This window comes from Calonectris borealis, chromosome 1 (assembly GCF_964195595.1).
Source record: "Calonectris borealis chromosome 1, bCalBor7.hap1.2, whole genome shotgun sequence".
NCBI classification, from domain to species: Eukaryota; Metazoa; Chordata; class Aves; order Procellariiformes; family Procellariidae; genus Calonectris; species Calonectris borealis.
Genome location: NC_134312.1, coordinates 139,111,097 through 139,130,443, shown reverse-complemented (window position 1 = coordinate 139,130,443; position 19,347 = coordinate 139,111,097). Strand labels below are relative to the sequence as shown.

Genomic DNA, 19,347 nt, shown 5'->3' with positions numbered 1-19,347 from the left:
TTTTTAATAATGGGCAAGTTAATTGAGTTTTCTGAAACTATTGCCAGAGCTGGAGCCTTTCTTCCTGCTGAAATTTATCATGCTAAAAGAATTATGTTTAGTTTTGGAAGGCTTCAGTAAGTTGAATATCCTTACTGGTATCTACATTAAATTTTACAAACTCTACTTATCAGCTGAGAGTCTCTTGATTTAATCTGGTCTAAACTTGTTATCAGTGCATTTTATTCCAAATCTGTGCTGTGGTTTAATCCTATTCTTGTACTGAATGCATGAACCGTCACATCACTGCATAAAAAAGTATATTTCATTTTGCCATAGTATTTACTGTGCTTATCTCTTTGCAATAGAGCAGTAGACAAAAAAGTCTCATTGCTTTTGATATAAAAAAGAATTAAATATGTAACTTGAAAATATGCCAGGCTTTGTGAGCTATACACACAAAAGACACTTAACTCATTCAGAAATGCATCGTGGCAGCATTTACTATTATCATTCTTTGATTTGTAAGTTAGATAGTGAATCACAAATAATGCCTGAGTGTATTATAAGTAACTGGTTGCTTTCTTGTGCATTTGTAGTTCTCATTGGAGTTTTGCACTCATTGTGCATGGTTTTAGGACTTAGGTCTGTGGACTAGCGAACAGGTGTAAGGTTTATTCAAGAAGAGAAGTTCAGTATTCTTAAACGATAATGGCATGTTTTGAAATCAAAATTGGCTCAACAGCTCTGTTTTAAATCCAACAGGGACCTTTGAGAGAGGTTTTTGCCTTGTTTTTTTTAACTTCTATACTAACATGCGGCAAAAGTTCTCATTTATTTCCTGTGTTATCAGTCCTACTCTGCATATTTTAGTCTATTGCTTTTGACAGTGGTGAAAGACAGGTATTTCCTGTATTTTGGGTGCCACATAAGCTCAGCTGTGCCTTTCAGGAATATTTTCTTCTCCTGTCTTGTTCCCGTTTCCTCATTTGGAAGGCAGCACTAGAAATTCCAGGTGCAATTGCAACCTTTTTGGAATTACAGCTTGAATTTTGTGCTTGTGTACATGAGGCAGGAGCTTGCCCATACAAAAGAAAGGTGGTCGTTCTGCTGGGCTTGAGGATTTGTAGGTGTAGCAACTTCTGTCCTGACAAAGATATTGTGTCAGTGTTACGTTACTTTTTACTTGAAAATTGTCCTTCGTTGTTGTTTGAGGAAGGCAGAAGTCAAGAACTATTGAACTAAGAGGTGGGGATAATCCAATTAAATTGCGTAGTCTGTTTCTTTATGAATATAGGCTTGATGTCTAATTTAGGTGGTTTATCCAGTTTATTATTTGCCACTTACTGTAGTTACTGCATCACTTACAGATTTTCTCATTCAGACTTGAAATTGGGGCAAGATTTTCTCAGTTAGGCATGGAAATGAACTGGCCTTGGTTTTGAGAGTGTCCTGCATGCAGCAGTTCTTGTGCCTGGTGTTCTGGAAAGATCAACGGGTTTGTGGAGATCTACATCTGTGTTTGAAGCAAGATAAAACGTGTCCGTGACGCAACCCTCTGTGTACTGCATTATGTTCTTTTTCAGGGATCGGCCGGTGATGGTCCGTACCGTAGTTTAGAGGCTGAAGTGAAGCCAACTGGTACTGTTGCTACAGCCTATTAATACTGTAGGGTGAAGTTCTTCAACTTCTTTTAGCAGTTAATTTCATGGAGGTTGTTATTATTTTTGTAAATCATAGTGTGTGGTTTCTGACAGTTTTTAAAGATATCATACGCTCTGCTGTTCATAGTCTAGAAGTCTCTGGGGATTTAAAACACTTTCTCTACAGTTTCTCTTTCACAGAGATCAATTAAGTTTCTAATTAGAGTTGTATCAACTTAGCATCTACTGAAATCCTAAAAAAGTTGATGTTTGATGAGACAATTCTAGAAAGTTTTTTAATCTTATGAGAAATTCTTGATTGAGGATTTTTGGTTTTTTATATTTTTGAGAGGGGTTCTTTGTTGTTCAGAAAGTGGTGTATGAGTAATGGAAAGCTTCAGTAGCTGAAATTTTAATAAAAAGGAACCAAACAGATTTATTTAAACAATTTTATTTATTAAAAAAGCTTGCTCTCAGACAGCTAATAGAACCAGTAGTTGCAACCCTCCCCCACGCTCTCTGTCTTTGAAGGACAACTTATTTTGATCAGACCTAAAATGTTGATGAAATTATATCTCCTTGTTTTGCCTGAAGCCAAGTGTCACAGCCTTTCATTGGTGTTTGAAAAGTTGTATATCACTAAATTTGAAAGATACCTGAAGTCCTGTGGTTGGCCTCAGCATTAAAATACATAGACACTTGTGCTTTATGAGGCTGTAAACCAGATAATTCATCACTAGTGGGGATCTGGAGGTAGATGTGGGCTTTTAAAGAACAATATGTTATATTACAAATTCCTTTGGAGGGGGAGTGTTTGTTTTTACGGATTCCTGGAGAGTGGAAGCCTATTATGGTGGTACTGTGCCTGCAATAAATCATGTGCTTTGCTTAGGTTGTTTTTTTTTTTCTCCCCCCCTTAAAGGTCTAAGACCGTTCAAACATTCTGTCATAATAAGAATAACAAGTAGTATCCTTTCTGCAAACACAGAAGAGGGGGGGAAAAATTTAAGAAAAAAATAAATCTATATAAATGAATGATAGTGTGTCACACAATTCACATGAACAGCAGTGTAGCTGTATTGCTGTTGTCTGCCCAAATAACAAGAAATGAGAAGGAAAGAGGGGGTGACAAGGGGGATACGTATCGGAGATTGGCATTGTGGTATGAATGAATTGATGCTGTGGTTTTATTGGGGGGGGGACTCATTACAGGAGGCTTCATCTGTTTGCTGCTCTTCGATATTTAGAAAGCATCTTTTAGTGATCCTTTTTGCAAACCAGCTCATGCAGTAACTGGCAAAACAGAAGCAATTAGTGGTGTAATCTCAAAGGGAATCTCAAGCTTCACTTTAAGTGCAATGATTAAATCCACTAAAATGATAACCATTGCTGCCAAGAACTCCTGTAATTGGTCACTAATGTATTTTGTTGTAGCAGTCGATAACGACTGGATTTCATGCATGTAATTAGTAATGCATACACGTTTGGTCAGTAAAATTGAAAATCCTAATAACCAAGGCTAGAGGGGGTGGAAAGGAACACAGAGCTGGCAAACTGAAATAGCGCTCTGTTGATAGTACCTAACTAGAACTGTATGCTTCAATAAAACAAGTGTCCTACTGTGCTGGAATACAAATGGGCTGTCTGTGGCAGGATATAGCAAAGACGTTTGGCAGAGTGGGATTTGAAAGCTTCTGGCATAATGTAATTGAATTGGCCATTTCTTTAAAGATACAGCAAATTGTTTGCTGCGGCATTCATCATCATAAGGAAGGTCGGACAGCTTGCCAAACATATGATATTCATAATAAAAAGTAAAACGGTGACGCTTATAGTTAAACACAAATCATGTTATCATATTTGTAAAAGCTGTGGAAATGAATGGGAATATTTTTGGTGGCGCTGAGGCATTAGTAATCTAAGTAAGGCTGTAATTCAAGAGGGGAAAAGCGTATAGTCAGGGAAAAGACCCCCAAGGGAATTCAGCTAGTGAGCAACATACGATCCCCCTGACTTGAGAGGATAGTAGGTGTTTTGGCAGGAGTGTTGCTGACTCTCTCTTCGGATCACTTCAGGGAAGATAAGCTTGTATGATCCTATTTTTTCCCTTTTAAGAAAACAAAGGGAAGAATAACAAAGAAGAAGGACTTAAGGAAGTCTTTAAAAAGAGACAAAATCCAAACTGAAGCACTGGGGGGTTTTGTTAGTCAGTTACGCTGTGATAGAAGAAGATGATGCAACAGCTGTAGCGTATCTGAAATGTTACATGAAATGCTCGGTATTGGTACACTGGGAAACCCCTCTTGAGTCACATCCAGAACGCTGAACATAAATTGCATGATGACAGGGGCTTTGGGCCACACAGTGATGCCTCTGCAAATGAGTAGCTGTTAGCTTTTAGGTTTTAACACATTCAGGAGACTGGCATTTTGATTTCTTGCACCACTGCACCACTGATAGGGTTGGAAATGGGAATCAAAATAATTAGATTGGATATATAGATCCCAGCAAACCAGCCAAGAAAGTGGCTGGGCTGGGGAGGGCCGCTCTGAATTCTAAAATGTGCCGGTGCTTTTTTTATGAGAGGGCGAGGACGGAAGGAGTAAACTAGAGTGCAGATGCTCGCCATTTATATTCAAAGCATGTAATAAAATAATTGAATATATGCTTCCTCCTATTAAACCCTGTTAAAATCAGTAATAAAGTACATTAGTGTTATATTAAAAAGGGAGCACAAATTTTCAGGTAATCTATCTTAGTTACAGTACGCACTGTGTACAGATAGGCAGACTAGGAAGTGGTCTTTTACATCATCTGAGGCATTCCTCTGTGCTGATACAGGACTGTTGCCATCAGTGCATTTTCTGTTATTTTGTCCACCAGTAGCTTTGCAGTATTCCCTCTGGCAGTTTTTTCACAGGCCAACAGTTGTTCCCCTCCAAAAAGCCTTTCCTGCTAGTCACTCAATATTTTCCATTTAAAAAAAAAAAAATTCTTCCATTTATTCCTTCTTGAGTTTCCATATCTGATAGAAAATGTCTTCCTTTTTCTGCTACGCAGATTCCTCCTTTAGGTATTTGTAAACTATTACCCCACTTTCTCTTTGCCCTACCTTGCCATTTTTCACCTGTACAAATTTATCTCTCAGTCTTTACTCAAAAGTCAGTTCTTCCAAGTTTTTGCTTTTTAGAGACCCCCCTTCATTTAACCAGGAGATTCAGGAGTCCAGGTCCTCCTAAATTTATAGAGGATATATCTTTTTTCTGTTAGCATGTTTTCTGATGCCTTTCTTTTTTTAAATTATACTATGTAGCTTGCCTGCCTATAATATCTTCTACTTCATTTATGGCTCAGTGCACTTTTTCCCTTCCTTCCCTTCCTTCCTTATTTTTTTTTGTACCAAACTTGTTACATCTTGCATTTTCCCAAATAATATTTCTTTTTACTTTCCATTCGTATTTATATGTTTCCTTTTCGTTGCATTAAATCCCACGTCCTTCTTGCCTCTGCAACTTCTAATCTGTCTAGTCGATGTTAAGCATCAATCCAAAGTAGCCTAGTAGTTTGTGTGCACATCTGCGATGAGGAAATCAGTGGATGCAGATCTCAGTATCTCCTGTGCTTTGAAGCCAGATGTACAAAGCTGTGTCTCTGCTAATACTATATGATAACAACACATGCCTAAGTATTTGCCTACTTTTGCAGAAGCCTGTCCTGCATCCTGTCCCTAAAACACTGGCTGAATTTATAAGCAAATCCAGCAGTTACTGGCTCCAGTTGTAGTCACTGGGAAAAGCTATGCTGTGCTGTTTCTGAACATCCTTGTTCTGAACTAAATACCAGCATTTTTCTCCTGTTCCCTACTCCAGATCTCCAGGTGATTTTAGATGTTAGTTTTCTTGTTGTGCTCTTCAGTGCATTATTTCATGTTACTCCACTCAATTAAAGATAGTGACGAGGAATAGCAAAGTGATGTCTTTTTGTTTTGATCTGTGCAAGCCCATAATATCTAAAGCTCCTTCAGAAGTTGTCATTTGTGTCTCTTGAGGTGCGCTGCGGCCATACTGTACAGCTTGCACGTAAGTCTACCATTCAGTGATATGATGTTTTGATGCAAGACTACAAGACTAACAAATAAAAAGTGTATTTACTATCCATATGGAATGGATGGTATTTAACTAATATGGAGGTGCAATGGAGGTGCAGTGTGGAGGAGCCGTACTCATACCTGAAGCTCACAGTGTTTGGACGTATTGGGGAGAGAGTTTGGGAGTTCTGGAGGAGCTCATCTTTCTGGTAGGAAACTGATAAAATCCAATCTGTTTTGTCAAATAGAAGCTGAAATTGTGAGTCGGTCATCATATGGTAATAAGTGTGTGAAGATTTATAATATGAGAAGGCTCTTTTGTTTGGAAGTTATGGAAATAAAAAGATGCACTGGAAATAAGCTAAAGGTAGAAGAATTCAAACAGGAAACAGATTTTGTTATTCCCCAATATTCATCCCTATTTTAAAGCTGGAAAATTGTTGAAATTGAGATGAGGAATTGTCCCTTAGCTGAAATTTTTACATCCTGTTCAGATGAATTTCTAAAATACAGATTTCTTTCAATATTTCAAAGTTACATGTAATGCAAGAATTGCACGTTTGAGTTTCAAAACTTGTGTTAATTGAGGAAACCCAGTTAGATAATGTACTAGTCTCTTTGTCTTCAATGCTTATGAAGGTCTTCAGTTAAGGTTAGGGCTTTCGTACACGCACATTATTTAGCTGAGATGATGGTCATATGTTTATGGAGGACAGTTGCCACACAGCAGTTACTGTGCAAGAAACTGGAGAAGTAGTTCAGTAATTTGTCCTGCTCCACAAGTTACCTCTGTGATGCCTTCTGCCCAGTGCTGCTGTTACGGCAGATAAAATATACAGCAGAGCCCAGTAAGGACTGACCGATGTTCAGAGTTTACGTGAATGCCTGGCACTGATGTTTTATGTAGAGAATTTGGAAGAAAATGTTATTTTGTTTTTTAATGATTTTTCCCTTGACCTTTTTCTGCAGTGAAATTGGCTGGCAGTATCACAGCCGGTCTAAATGCAACATTTTATTTATGTCAATAATTCTATAGAAAAACAAACGGCATTTGGGAGAAAAGAAGAAATGAAAGAATCTTAGCTTTTTTAGATGAATAACTTGCTGAATGTGAATGAATGCAAATGCCACTGACTTGAACAAAGAGATCAAATTAAATACCTTACGCTGGTTCCATAATGTCTGTCTAAGAGGACTGCAACACTTGATCCCCCATGTTTTGACTACTGCCATTCAGTTAACAGCATAGCAGTGTATTTTACGCAAACTGTAAAAACAAGGCAGTGTGTTACACGGGTAATATTTTCTGTACCCGTTAGAGTGTTAAATGCTATTAAATATTTCCCATTCCAATGTATAAATAACCTTCTACGATATGAATTCTAAGCAATGGAAGCACCTTACATATTTCAGCACCACACTATAGCATTTGTTTTGTTTAGGAGACCTGCAGATGGCTTTAATCTTCTGTTTTAAGTTATTAAAATCATATGCTGTAAACAGCAGGATGTGCCACATAGCTAACTTGTTTGTGCTGTTAACTCAGAACAAACTGGGCTGTTTCTTCCTTGTCAGGAAGGCTTTCCTATGCTTGTTGTTGTCTTATCCTTGGTTGTTGGAACCATGTTTATGTCCTTCTTCTATAATAATCTTCAGAACTAATTATGTTCAGTGAATATCTTAACCCCTTGCAACTTGTCACTACCAAGGCACATTATATGGGATGACTTCTTCTGCTGTACAACTAATGAACTCAGCTCTTCATTATTCTGTGTGGAATTTGTTTTTGAAGGCCATCTGAAAATAGGTAAAAGAATATTCAAATTCTTTTGCTTTTTCTGATCTCTTATGCCAACACTTAGAAACATGGTGAGTGGTTTCCTCTTGTGATATATATACAATCAAGGAAATTTTTAGATTATTTCTAAACCGGTGGAGAAGTTTCATTTACACACAAACTTAGCTGTAAAGAGATGCGTATAGTTAGTTATTTATAAAAATAAATATTGTGGCTGTGTAGGACTCAATTTTACCAAAGGATGTAGAAAATGTTTTTATATTTTTGAAATAAAGCCCATTATTTTTATGTGATCGTAGGGGAATGTGGTTTTGAAACTTGCTTTGTAACTGTAGCAAGTTTTTTAGGCTTTCAAAGCATTAGTTCTTAAATTAATAATACCCTTCCCCTACCCATGCATTGTTTGGAAAAATTAGACTTGTTTAGGAAATGATAAGTGACAGCACTGATATCTTAGCTCCCTACCTTGGGAAGTGCTTCCCTTATTTTCCTTTCTGTGCCCCTCTCCAGGAACAAAAGCAATACGAAAATGCAGATGTTGAAAGGCACGAAAATGTGTTTAAAGTATTTTCCTTCTGTCTTGGAACAATGGTTGCTGACAGCAGAAGGCTTGCTTGCTTGTTAAAATTAGATTTGAATCATCAGTGTAATAGCGGTAGGAAATTGTAGGATGGAAGGGTGCCAGGAAGCTGATCTATATCTGCCCTTTCAGTACGCGTAAGGTGGGCCCTGAATGACTTGAGCTGGCTCCGCAGTTGAGCAAGTTCGCCCTGTATGACAAGTCATGGGTACTGGTTTAAGCGTCCTGAAAACGTGTACCTGGGCAAAAGCCATTTAGGTGGGATACCACGAACACACGCAAGCAGAACAAAGCAAGATGGCTGTTACAACTTAGGCTTCCTAAGCGCCTGTTTCTTGTTAGTTCCTTACATCACATTTAATTGGGCCCAAGCTCATTACCTCTCACCATTTTCCTGGACTAGGATAAAAAAATCTGTGGTTTGGGGCTTGGTTTATTGGGTTTTATGGTTGTAAAAACACTGCGAAGTTTCATGAGCTAGCTTTGAGTAAATTAGAGGACGATGCCTGCTCTGAAGCTGCGTCAGAGTCAGCATCGTTCTGGCTTACTCTGTTTCTCCTCAGCTGTTTTAAGGCAGTCCAGTACCCAGTTGCTTCCTTGCTATAGTTATTATCCATCGGCTTTGCAGTAACCCAATCTATGGAAGACGGTGACCTCCCTATGCACCTTAAAACCATTCACAGAAATGGTTGTAATTCTGCTGATGCAGAATGCAGCTGCCCATTTAAATCTCTTTTTCTTACAGAGGCGCTGGTTATGTCTCTGCTGTGTACTGGCTTCTATTTCATTCCTGGTGCGGTTTCTACACTATTTCCATAAGCAGCTTGGTTCCCGATTACTTCAGGGAGTGCTTTGCATGACATAATGGTAATTGATATCAGCTGAAGTGCTAAAGCTACCAGTCCCCTAATTTAAATTAGTGCCAGTCAGAGATGGGAGAGCCGAAAGCAGGGTTGTGCATGGGAGAGGGCTCTGCTTTTGGAAATTATTTAGTTTGCTCTCATACCACAGTAAGAATTTTCTGACCTTCAGGTCATGAGGCTATTCTTGTCCTGGGTGGCAAAGTGGAATCAAAGTAGTTGTGAAGGGACGATCAAGGAGGAATTTTAGCTGAAGTGTTTAATGATTTTTAGTGCATTACTGTTCTCTTCATCAGTGCTATGAATGCAATCAGACATATTTTAAAATAAATCTGCATAAATAACTGGCTTATAATAATGCAGCATTGGTTTATATCTTTTTATATCATTTGTTTACATCTACTCCATTTAACACTCTCTCTATTGTATGTATGTATGTATCCATCTATCTGTATATATCTGGAGTTTATATATATAATGTTTATTTATTTTATGGAGACATAAGCAGTTCTACAGCTGGACTGTATTGTTTATAGGTATTATTTAATCGTTGGCAAATATTTGGAAGGCACAGGACCACCATAGTTTCGTGAGACTGGTATAGCAAACTTGATTGTACCCAGGAGAAAAGTGAAAGTGTTGCCTGAGCATGAGAGGCCACCCTGAGTTGACCTGCTTGTGTGTTCAGCTTATAAACTGCAAGCGGTACTCCTGCATATGTACCGACTGGAAGAACAGTGGGTTATGTGGAAGATTTTGCTGGAAGTTACTGATGTATTTGTGTTCGAAAAAATTGATCTAGTTTTTTCTCCCGTGTCCTCACAGGCCTGGTGGAACGATGTGCTGCCAGGTAGGCTTCAGGTCACCCAGATGACGGTGGTTTGCACAGCTCCACTGGTAGCTTGTTCTCTCTAAGTTGTTTCCAGAAACGTAACTTAAATTTTATTTTCTGTACATTGACTCCATTATTTATTGTTAGATCTTTGCTGATTATTTTAATTGCTTGTCCTCTTTGTGGTATCCTGCGTCGTATTTGTAGGCAGTTGTTTGCCATGTTTCTCCAGACAAGGTCAAGAGCTGTTCCCTAAAATATCCCAGATACTTGCATTATGTAGAGCTTTTTCGGAAGTGTTACTCCTATTTGTCTTGTAGATATCTATAAAAGTATGTAAGTCTAACCAAGAAGAGTAAGGTTTTTATGGCTTTACCACTTACATTCTAGTTCAACTCAGTGCATTGTGATATTGCATATACTCTTAATCATACTGTTAGCCGATATCATCTTTAAACATATTCCATGTCCCCTGGGTGTCTACCTACCATCTGTTACTTGATCCCATTAGATTTCCACCAGATTTCCCATTTTCTCTCCAGCATACTGTGCTGAAAAAGCTCTCCTTGTAGTTTCCCTTATTGATCTCCCAGTTTAGTCTTAATTACACAGCTAATCAGATTATGGTGACTTTTTCTATTTCTCACCTCCCTATGCTTTCCAGTTTGACCAAAAGCGTATATCCGGAGCTGATCCTCTTCATTTCTGAACACAGGTGTTTATGTGCGTGCAGGATGAGTATACAAGATTCTTCTAAACACTGCTTTCTGTTCCATTCACTTTGCGTGGTAGGTATGAAGACTTACGTGGGGCCCGATTCTTCACAGCTCCAGCAGCCTCTCGGCCTCCGCTTCCTCCTGCGGGCCAAGGGAATCCGACCCTCCGCAGTTGACGCGAGCTGATCCGAATGCAGCGGCTCCAGAGGGGCCCGTCCTGCCCTCCCTCCTCCTCTTGACCCCCCTCTCCCGCTCCCCGGGCGCTGTCGGCTCTGCTGTCGTGCCGCCGCGCAGTGCTAAAAAATGGTTTTATTTGCGAGGTGAGCTTCCAGTCAGACCAACAGTCTGATCCAGCCCCTGTCCCCGACACATGGCAACAGTGGGGTCTTAAATAAGCCTAGGCTGGCTATTAATACACAACGCTGAGTCACTGCTGAAATGCTTTACTTTGCTGTGCACCTTTTTAAAGCAAACCATTGCCAGCTCCAGTCTGCCTAGAACGGGCTATAAATCGCCGTCCTGGGCAATTGAACGGTGAGCGGCTCAGCTGTTTGTGCGGAGAGGCGAGGTGGGCACGCTTGGAGAATTACCTCGGCGGGTGTCCACAGCCACCCTGCCTCCGCTCAAGCATCACTGCCCAAATAAAAACCTGGGGAAATGCTCTCCAGGCAGAGAAAGCGGATTTCTGTTTTCTTTAAAACCTGTAGGAAATTTAGGATTCCGGGGAGAACACTGGCGGTCTTATCACCCAGATGACTGATGTCAATAAACTCTCTCTTGTTGTTGTTATAGAAGTACCTCAGCAGGCTGGAGAGCTCGGACTTGGTGACAATTCCAAACAACTGAGAGAGCATCTTGACTGTAAACTGACATTAAGGGACATTCCTGCATTGGGGACCGTTGTTTTATAGGGTGCGAAGGGGTTCATTCATTCACTGCTCATGTTTTGTGTTGCTGGACAAAAGCTTGCCTGACAGAACTGCACGTTTTCATGGCTAATGAGCTGAGCCAGTCCTTGGTTTCTGTCCATGTACTACAGGATTTAAACCGTATGGAATATTACTGCGGAATATTTAGGTTCATTTGTAAATACAAAGATTCATGTGTACAAGTTGGCTTCAGTCTTAATTGATTTAGAATACTTGATTAGACAACACAGCTGAGCCAACGTAACTCTTGCTGCCACCGAGAGAGGTGGTTCGGCCCTTGCTTTTGTCTTCCCTCCCTTCTGGCCATATGGTGCTTGTCTGACTCCTCGCTCCACCGCTGAACTCCTTCCTTCCTGGAAGAGATCAAGCCATTTTATCTGGTTTGATGGTGTGAAACAGGTGTGAGGAGCTGTGCGCTTCCCTTCTGGAAACTGCGTTTCAGCACGAGGGTTGCAGGTCTAGTGAGAAAACCTCCAGTGCCAAGAGGTACGAGCTGGATCAGCATGGGTTCATTTCGACTTACTGTTTTGATAAAAAAAAAGTAGTCGTCTGGTTTTACATGTATCTTCTGTGATACATTTTTAGATGTTAACACCTGCACATGATATAATAGTCCCATGGCAAAAAAAAAAAAGATAAAAGAATGGCATTTCTAGCACAGATGGCATGATTGATAGAGCTGTGGTTTCACATACTTTGAATTTTAGTGGAGTGAGGAGGCTTTCTGCTCTTAAATTTACATTATCCTGCATTCCAAAATAAAAGATATTAAAAAATGCTGTGGTGCATGTATATTTGGCACAGAAACGAGACTTACTACTTTATCCAGTAAAAATCAATGGTCACAGAACGAAAGTGTTCTTCACCAGCTAATCGTGTAGGCTGTGGCTACGTTTCAGTAGTTTTGGTGACTGATGAGGGCATCACGTGTTTGAAGTAGGGGTGCTCTACTTGTGTTTATTCGGGCTTTCTGTCTTACTGGGGTTCTGCAAAGTGAGAGTCACCTTTGCTGTAGTGCCATCCTTTACAGTAGCCCCATTGCAAAGCATGATGTAAAGTAATGTAGTAACTTTGGGAAACAGTTACAGAGCTTGCAGCCTTAGGAATGACAGGTTGGGTACCATCTTGATTTAACAACGGCCTTAGCAAGCATGTGTGGAAGTGCATTAATGCTTGCGCTCAAGAGCTGGAGCAGGCTCTAGGGCAAGAAATGTCCTTGTTAGTGTTGCCTGAGCTCAGCCGCGGCCCTTTCCCCAGCGGGTGGTGGCAGGAGCTGCCCAGAGCCCGGGGAGGAGGTAGGAAGGGAGAGGTCGGAGCAGGATTGTGCCTCTGGCTGGAGGAAGCAGGGGAGAGGAGATGACAGCTCAGGTGCGTTTTTCTCATATTTAGGGTCTCCGCAGTCTTAAACAGCATTTTCCTTTATGTGTCATCTCCTTGGCTGTTCTACTGTTTTCTGTAGAGAAAGGAAACTTACTAAGTGTAATGCTAAAAACACTTAGCATTGTCAGCAGTCCTAGTTTTGGGATTTTGCATGACAAAATCTCTTAAAGCTGACCTAAATGAGTACCTTACTAGCAGGATTGTACCGCTCTCTCTTGCGGACCAGCCACTGGAGAGAGATGTCTGAGTTGGAAGTCATGAGTCATGACTTGCGCCAGCAGAGCCAAGCCAGGCGGGTCTGCCAGACTCGCTGTGGGTCGAACCAAGCCCGAGGCATGGGGAGATCGGTGACCTTGGGGAATCGCCTTCTGTTCGTGCAGCCGCCGGCTGGAGAAGGAGCCCGGCGCAGCACGCTCACGCCAGGCAAGCAGAAGCCATCAGAGGTGGCCAAATGGGGGCCTGTGTCCCTCAACGGCTGGGCTTCCCTCAGGCCCGGCTGGGCGAGTGGCAGCGAGGCTGCTGGGGCCTGTCCAGAGCCCGACTTCACGTTGTCCGTGTTGAAACGAAGAGCCAGGGCTGGGCGGGCAGCGTGCACGGGGTAGGGAGGGACTTCAGCAGCCGGTTTTTAGCTGTCTCCACTGACAAAACCCAAGTGGGAATTTTTTTCCCCAGGAGCTTTGAGCGTAGCTAAGTCTGAACACATTTCACATGGGGCTGAGAAGGTGTCTCCCTGCGCCCAGGGCTTCTCACTGCCAGATTTCAAAACACTGCTGCAAAATAGGGAGGTTTGCAAAAAGGACAAGAAAGAGGATCGTAATAGAAAACAGAAGTAAATGTAAGTATAGGTGGCAATTATAATAGAAAAGGAAGCAAACGTAAGTATAGGTGTCATAGCTTCTTGCTTTACATGTGGGGACAGCCCTTTATGTTCTCAAGCGATTAGTGATTTTGAATACCCAGATTTGTACACTGAAGAGTTGGGGTGCTCAGTGGTTTTGACGGTCTGGTCCCCTAACAAATTATTTGAGAGGGGTTGCTTACAGTCATGTCGCTTATAAAACTGATACCATGTTTGTGCATGCATACAGGTGCACATATACCTGCCTGCATGTCTGTGTGTCTGCCGATGGCGCATTAAAATCACTTTCTTCCCGTACCTACCCCAAGGTTTGGAGGCATTTTCACAGCGTGCACGAGGCAGTATCTTAGACCCACAGGTTCCGCAAAAGCATGGTATTTTCTAACAGCGGCAGTTAATTTTTGGAAATGCAAAACCGTGAGGAAGCAGCATCATTTCGCGGGTCTGTAAGGTTTTGCAGGGATGAACCGTGGGATCAGCAGCTGGGGTAGGAGCATATTGATGTGTTTGCATCCATCCCTCCCCTCCCCCGGCCCCATCTGCGCCGCTGCGCCCTGACTCATACCAGGCGAGTACAGAAATGGCTGTGGTTGTACCTGTTTGTGGGTGATGGGTTGTTTTTCCCCTCCGATCGCTGCAGGCACGGAAGAGAACAGCAGCTTATCAAGCACTTCAATCTGGTTTGCTGAGTGTAACAGCTTATGAGAAAATGGCTGCCTTGTTTTCCAGAGCTGTCCCAGGGATGACCACGCAAGAGAAAATGAGGATCTGAGCATGAGAAATCTCTCAGCGGTTTCCCGGGCCATTTAGCATTTATAAATACACTATGAAGGATCCTTTTTCTTTCCAGGTAGCTGCCAGACTTCAGTTCTTGCAGATTTGGCATTCAGCACTGAGGCTCTGGCTGGTCTGCTTCAAGGGTGGCTCCTCATCAGAGCTCCTTGGGAACCCTTCCGAGATGGGGGTGCACGCGTGTATGTCTGTCTCTATATGTGTGCGTCTATATGCGTATACATACAAGGAGAGATTTTAGGCTTGAAATTTGTCTTCTAAGGTGCTGGTACTGTAATCACTCGCTTTTTAGTGATTATATTAATGAAGTGTTGTTTTCTAAAGTACTTAGTGCTTCTGAAAGTTCCTTTCTTCATTTTCTCACCTTTTCAGTGACATAACGTTGCATTATAAGCAGACATCACGTGACGATGAAACAGAAATGCGTATAACATTGAAGTATCTCTAGGCCAAGAACCTTTCAATATTAATGCAGAAATGATCTGCACAAAACAATTCCCTCTGAATAACCCGCTACAAAGTTCTCTGCTGTTCAAGTGCGTTATCCCATTATTAGGCGGGCTAATAAAAACAATTTTTAGCGAATTGTACTAGCTTTTTGTAGCAGTTTGTTTCCTTCCATTCTTCAAAGGCTCTTGATGCTTTAATGAATTAATTCTCTCAGCATCCCGTTGAAAAAGGCAGAAACTCTGTAAGGAATTCTAAACTCAAGGAGAGCGATAAAGTAACTTACTTGGAATATCATGGGAAGTCTTTTAAAAAGAGTGATTAGCTCCTTTGGCATTTGGACCTTTAACGTAAACGACTGTCTCATAAACTCTGGTAGATTTAGCTGTGGTGGTTTAAGATGTGACAATTATCTTTTGTACTCATCTGCTGGGCTTAATCCTTCATCGACTGCTCAAGCAAATGCGAGCTAGCCTGTGAGCTCCCGTGGAAGCACTGTGGGCTCATGTAACCCTCTCCTGCCTGGTAGGTCGTGCAGGGGGGCTCTGGGGTCTGAAACTACGAGTTCTTAATAGCCAGGCTTATAATCATCCGCATCAGTTTATAGTCATAAGGGAGAGGAAAAAACAAAAGAGGAAGGAGAAGAACCCCAAACAAAAAACCCAGAGCCAGGCACGTTGCCTTTAACTGTGGGCTTCCCTACCAGGTTCCAAACGGTATTTCAAAAGTGTTGTTTTCAGGTAACTACTAGCGATATCAATATTGTGGCACTGATGTACATTGGTTTCTGAGGGCTCATTTCTTCCCTTGAGTAGGCTTTTCCTCTTCTTCCCTGTCATCTCTTTAACACAATAGTGCAATAAACCTTTTCTGCAGGACCGATGTTGCTTTTGAGCATAATCACGACTTACGCAGTCCAAATCAATTGAAGGCAAAAGGTAGTGTACTCCCTTCATTTTGTAATGAAAAGCTGTAGAGAGAGATGTTTTGGCTCCCTTTTTCTCAGTTAAACATAGCACTGCAAAACCTGTGCTAGAACACCTCCGATTCTGTGGATGCTACGCTGCACATCGGTTGGAAACACAAGAGTGTCCATGTAGCTGATTCCCTCTTCAGAGGTCGGCTGTGCTGCTTCAGTGCCGCTGCAAGCCCAGGGAAGACGCTTCACAGAGATCACTGCAGCTGTACCAATATCAAACAGAAGATGTGTTCTTGTGCATCAAACCCTCCCTGTGTTTCCTTTGTATTTTCTAGAGCTGTCTAGATAACCTTTTTTTGTACTGGGGGAAAAAAAGGCCTTTTTCAAGGAACTACACATTCAAATTGTGTGTGTATCAAAGGAATAGGAGAGGTACTATTTGTAGGAGATATTACAGTTTGCTTCACATTTATTCTTCTGCCACTGTCCTTTCTTTTTTAACAACTGGAGCAGAGGAGTCTGAAAATGAAACTGGAAAGAAAACTGCAGGTTTTGTTTTGAAAAGCCCTTTGGAAAGAATACCTGTTTCATACTGCAGTGCCAGCGTGGAGGCTGGCAGAGCTGCTCCTTCCCTCTGAGCAAGGCTCCACTGCAGTGCGTTTTGGAGCAGGCTTGTTACCCGGCTGCCTGCTTTCATTATGTGCCTTGTTTTGGATGGGTCCCACAAGGCCTGTGACAACATGAATTCGGGCAGAGTGCGACAGTCTGATCAGGTGACTCTAAGAGGTATCCACTTTAAAACAAAGCAGAACAAATTATTGCATTGAAAATGCTGAGCAATGTTTGTTTATTGGCTGTTACAGCATTGCACAGTGTGGGGTTTTGTACAGAAGCCCAAGTTAGCATGGTTAGCGAAACAGTGCAGCTTTTATAGGGCAGCGCTTTACCTGGGCCAGTTATACTTTACTACAGGAAAAATGAAATAATGTGGAACGTAGCATGTCTTGCAGTGCTCAGGCTAGTACGAGTATCTCCTCCACAGTGTGGCCTGGAGACATACGCATTGTTTTGTTATACTTTTAATTTACCAGAATACATCCATCTCGTATTTCTGATTTTATGCTTAAATTATAACTTCTGGGGACAAGGATTATCTTGTGTCTTTTTTTCATCTGGATTTTTCTCGATCTTAATATCATCTTGCATATAAGACTCATGGTTGGGATTCCTAGGCAGCAGCTTAATACAAATAACGATACATTATTACTGATCAAGGCTTCCTGTCTTGTGTTTTATCTTGAAAACAGCTGGCTGGATTGGATGCTTCTGAGTTTCTTTATACTAATATTCACCAGCTTGTAATTCTGAAGAGAAGAATAAATAATTCAGATGAGGCTAGGAGTTTTTGTTTATCTTTTAAAAAAATGTTGCAACGAAGTGGTTTGAGCATTAGGCCCATCTAATGTAATTCTGAATATTTTAAAAATAGAAAGCTTATGAGATAATGATTTTGATGTTCTGTTTTGCAAATAAATATTTCAATGGATTAATAATGTGGAGCTGCTTTGGAAAGATCTCTGCTGGCATTTTTGTTACACAATGTGAATGCTAGGCTGCCAATGTTAGACTCCGAATCTGACCTACTGTAAAATGTTTACAATTTTGCGTTCTCCATGTTCTAAAAATGGAGCAGCTTTCACAGTCTTTTATTCTCACATAACTTCTCCCTTTCCACACAATCAAACCCAGAAATCAGCTGCTTGCTTTGCTGGGCTGACATGCACGCTGCTTTATTTTTCAATTTCATCAGTAATAGGCTTTTCCCAGATTGTGGTGGTGCTCCATTGACATAATGATGTTACTCCTTATTCACACCAAAAAAATCTAGTGAAGTCTCTCTACAGATTCCACAGTCTTTACAGTGGGATTATGGAAATTAATAAAATGATTCAGATTAATAGCTTTAATTTCTCAGCACTTTATTCTAGGTTTTCGTGAAATAGGATATACATTTACAATGCTACTTTAGGATGTGTTGAGTCTCCCCGTCTGATACGTACCCCCTCTGGCTTCTGTATTAGCTGGGCTTTGCAGTGAGAGTACGCTGTGCGCTTTCTGGCTTCCATGGAGGGGAGCGGGGGGAGGAGAAAAATAAAACTCTCTTCAGGACTTTTAAACCCTCTTCAAGAGTATAGTGTTATTGTATCTTCAGTAATACTGAAAGTCAGGATGCCTTTGCGTGCCCCCCCGAATACAAAACAAATACATCTAAATTACAAGGATTTGTTGAAAAATGTGCTTGTGAGCAGAATGCTGCAGCCCCTTGTAGGGAAGGAAATGTCACTGTTGTCTCTCCTTGCATGTCGCTGTCCTCTCGCCTGCATTTGGCACCGCTTCTGGGGATCGGCAGCGGGTGTTTGAATGAGGGAGTCTGAAGCGTACTCAGAGGAGCAAAAGTCACGGGGATGTTGACAGCTCCAACACAGAACAGAACTTGTCTTAACTAATGTTCTCACACAAATGGATTTTCTCGCTAACGTTACCAAGTGAATTCCATAGCGATGCTCATGTGTGCACAGGGCTGCGTGAGGCCTAAACAGTCTGCAAATGGGTTTTCTTTTATTTCAAATGGCAGTTCTAGATTGAGAACCCCAGAAACAGAGCTTGCTTTCAAGTTTGAACTCTACTCTCTTCAAACTGATGGGAAAAAAACCCCACAAAATTATAAAGCACATGTGTGGTTTGGTTTGGCTTGGTTTTCTCTCTTTTTTGCTTATGGGATTTTCAGTTGCTCTTGATTCTGTGTGCCTGTGTGTTGCATTCTTCAGTCTCGGTTTTGAGACTGACAGCGCACCCCCAGCGTTGTATTGCCGCCTTGTTTTGCAGTTCAGTTTGCTGTCCCCTGAAAGCATGGCTGCCCTTTCTGGCCTGCTCCTCACCATAGGGCTCTGTGGGTGCTTCTGTCATGGTACCTCGTGTCGTTTGGGAAGATGGTGGGTCCTTGATGGCAAAGAAGCACTTTCTATGGGTATGCATGGCATCTCTGCTGGGCCAGAAGAGGCCTTCTAATGGAGACTGGTGCTCAGGTCTGAAGGTCAGACCTACTTTTGAAAGTCTGGCCACCAGAATTTAAGCTAAAGTGGGTACGTTGCTCCTCCTTGCCTGTCTGTTTTGCCAGTGAAGTACTGTCTGGCTTTCATCATTTGCTTTGGTGGAAGCTACTTTGCACTGCTGATACCAGTCCAAGGCTGAAGGTTATTAACACCTTTGGGCCACAGAGGCATATCCACATTAGCATTGTGCTATTAACAGCAGGTAGCTGAAGGCTTTTTGACTCGTATGATTGTGGTTTCAGACAGGATTAGGCTTTGTTGTATTCTTTGTGTACAAGTACAAAATATTTTCTTTTAAAAGGTGGCATAGATCTACTCTAAGTAAAAAGGGACCACTTTTATTGTAATGTAGCTACTCAGGGTACTTTATTGATGCCTACACTTGGGAGGGGTTTTGTTTGTTTGTTGTTACT

General features: G+C 41.5%; 1 protein-coding gene across 4 annotated transcripts in view; it reads left to right on the top strand.

Moving 5' to 3' along the window:
• The window catches only part of TBL1X (transducin beta like 1 X-linked), a 201,679-nt gene that overhangs the window by 58,321 nt on the left and 124,011 nt on the right, over positions 1–19,347 (top strand). The window lies entirely within an intron of this gene.